Below are 2,764 nucleotides of genomic sequence, written 5' to 3'. Positions count from 1 at the left end.
AGCTAAATCACTTCTATGTCGATTGGGAAAGTAACACTGAAACATGCATGAGAGCATCAGCTGTTCCAGATGTCTGTGTGATCACGCTCTCCGCAGCTGACTGGCAATTGTCATCTCTCCCCACTCCTCCCTCCCTCTCTCTCTTCCCTCCTCTCTCTCACCCCTCCTCCCTCCCCTCCCTCCCTCTCTCTCACCCCTCCTCCCTCCCTCTCTCTCACCCCTCCTCCCCCTCCTCCCTCCCTCCCTCTCTCTCCTCCCCCTCCCTCCCTCTCTCTCCCCCCTCCTCCCTCCCTCCCTCCTCCCTCCCTCCTCTCTCTCACCCCCTCCTCCCCCCTCTCTCTCCCCCTCTCTCTCCCCCTCCTCCCTCCCTCCCCTCTCGCTCCTCCCCCTCCCTCCCTCTCTCTCTCCCCCTCCTCCCTCCCTCTCTCTCCTCCCTTCCTCTCTCTCACCCCCCTCTTTCTCCCCCCTCCCCCTCTTTCTCCCCCTCCTCCCTCTCTCTCACCCCTCCTCCCTCCCTCTCTCTCCTCCCTCCCTCTCTCTCCCCTCTCCTCCCTCCCTCTCTCTCCCCCTCCTCCCCCCCTCTCTCTCCCCCTCCTCCCTCCCTCCCCTCTCCCCCTCTCTCTCCCCCTCCTCCCTCCCTCCCTCTCCTCCCTCCCTCTCTCTCCTCCCTCCCTCTCTCCTCCCTCCCTCTCTCTCCCCCTGAAAAAAATCCCTCCCTCCCTCTCTCCCCCCTCCTCCCTCCCTCCCTCTCTCTCCCCCTCCTCCCTCCTCTCTCTCTCACCCCTCCTCCCTCTCTCTCACCCCTCCCTCCCTCCCTCTCTCTCCTCCCTCCCTCTCTCCCCCTCTCCCCCCTCTCCAGGAGGTATCTCTTCAGGATGTCAGGAAGGAGATCAGGTTCTGTCAGAAGGTCCAGCTACCCATCATAGGAGTGGTGGAGAACATGAGTGGGTTTGTCTGTCCCAAATGCAAGGTGAGAGTTTTATTTATATATATATATGTGTGTATGTGGACAATGTATAATTTTCTCTCATAAAGACAGACACCTTTCATTTGCATGATGTGTAACCCTTTCTCTCTCTCTCTCTCTCTCTCTCTCTCTCTCTCTCTCCCCCCCCCCATCTCTCTCTCTCCTCCTCTCTCTCTCTCCTCGTCTCTCACCCCCATCTCTCTCCTCGTCTCTCACCCCCATCTCTCTCTCTCCCCTCCCCTTTCTCTCTCTCTCTCTCTCTCTCTCTCTCTCCCCTCTCTCTCTCTCCTCCTCTCTCTCTCCCCTCCTCTCCTCTCCATCCCTCGTCTCTCTCCCTCCTCCCCCCTCTCTCTCTCTCTCCCTCTCCTCTCCTCTCTCTCTCCCTCCCCTCCTCTCCTCTCTATCCCTCGTCTCTCTCCCCTCCTCCCCTCTCTCTCTCCCTCCCCTCTCCTCCCTCTCTCTCCCCATCTCTCTCTCCCCTCTCCTCTCTCTCCCTCGTCTCTCCCCCATCCCCCTCAAGAACACGTCTCAGATCTTCCCCCACCACGGGAGGAGCAGAGAGGATGTGTGAAGAGATGAACCTTACTCTGCTAGGACGAGTCCCACTGGACCCCAGGATAGGTACTGGACTACAGATAGCTGTGTTAGTACCAGTCCCACTGGACCCCAGGATAGATACTGGACCCCAGGATAGATACTGGACCCCAGGATAGATACTGGACCCCAGGATAGATACTGGACCCCAGGATAGATACTGGACTACAGATAGCTGTGTTAGTACCAGTCCTACTGGACCCCAGGATAGATACTGGACCCCAGGATAGATACTGGACCCCAGGATAGATACTGGACCCCAGGATAGATACTGGACCCCAGGATAGGTACTGGACCCCAGGATAGATACTGGACCCCAGGATAGATACTGGACTACAGATAGCTGTGTTAGTACCAGTCCTACTGGACCCCAGGATAGATACTGGACCCCAGGATAGATACTGGACCCCAGGATAGATACTGGACCCCAGGATAAACTACTGAACTACAGATAGCTGTGTTAGTACCAGTCCTACTGGACCCCATGATAGATACTGGACCCCAGGATAGATACTGGACCCCAGGATAGATACTGGACCCCAGGATAGATACTGGACCCCAGGATAGATACTGGACCCCAGGATAGATACTGGACCCCAGGATAGATACTGGACCCCAGGATAGATACTGGACCCCAGGATAGATACTGGACCCCAGGATAGATACTGGACCCCAGGATAGGTACTGGACCCCAGGATAGGTACTGGACCCCAGGATAGATACTGGACCCCAGGATAGATACTGGACCCCAGGATAGATACTGGACCCCAGGATAGATACTGGACCCCAGGATAGATACTGGACCCCAGGGTAGGTACTGGACCCCAGGATAGATACTGGACTACAGATAGCAGTGTTAGTACCAGTCCTACTGGACCCCAGGATAGATACTGGACCCCAGGATAAATACTGGACTACAGATAGCTGTGTTAGTACCAGTCCTACTGGACCCCAGGATAGATACTGGACCCCAGGATAGATACTGGACGCCAGGATAGATACTGGACCCCAGGATAGATACTGGACCCCAGGGTAGATACTGGACCCCAGGGTAGATACTGGACCCCAGGATAGATACTGGACCCCACGGTAGATACTGGACCCCACGGTAGATACTGGACCCCACGGTAGATACTGGACCCCAGGATAGATACTGGACCCCAGGATAGATACTGGACCCCAGGATAGGTACTGGACTACAGA

The 2,764-nt window shown here is 56.5% G+C and overlaps 2 long non-coding RNA genes across 4 annotated transcripts in view; both read left to right on the top strand.

Annotated features, from left to right (window-relative positions):
* The first annotated feature begins 842 nt into the window (after window positions 1-842).
* LOC127921235 (uncharacterized) overlaps window positions 843-2,764 on the top strand; it is a 10,345-nt gene continuing 8,423 nt past the window's right edge. The window contains exons 1-2 of the long non-coding RNA XR_008108519.1: window positions 843-970; window positions 1,488-1,588. This is a non-coding gene — a long non-coding RNA (uncharacterized LOC127921235). The remainder of the gene's footprint in view (window positions 971-1,487; window positions 1,589-2,764) is intronic.
* Window positions 1,601-2,641, top strand: LOC127921238 (uncharacterized). Of its 3 annotated transcripts, none has more exons than XR_008108542.1 (3): window positions 1,601-1,848; window positions 2,091-2,261; window positions 2,300-2,641. It is a non-coding gene; the product is annotated as an uncharacterized LOC127921238 (long non-coding RNA). The 3 variants fall into 3 exon arrangements; XR_008108544.1 differs by having other exon boundaries at window positions 2,072-2,261; XR_008108543.1 differs by having other exon boundaries at window positions 2,053-2,261.

The sequence above is a fragment of the Oncorhynchus keta genome, unplaced genomic scaffold (assembly GCF_023373465.1).
Source record: "Oncorhynchus keta strain PuntledgeMale-10-30-2019 unplaced genomic scaffold, Oket_V2 Un_contig_21800_pilon_pilon, whole genome shotgun sequence".
Classification (NCBI taxonomy): domain Eukaryota; kingdom Metazoa; phylum Chordata; class Actinopteri; order Salmoniformes; family Salmonidae; genus Oncorhynchus; species Oncorhynchus keta.
Note: the sequence above shows the minus strand (reverse complement) of the source record. Positions and strands in the feature narration are given on the sequence as shown.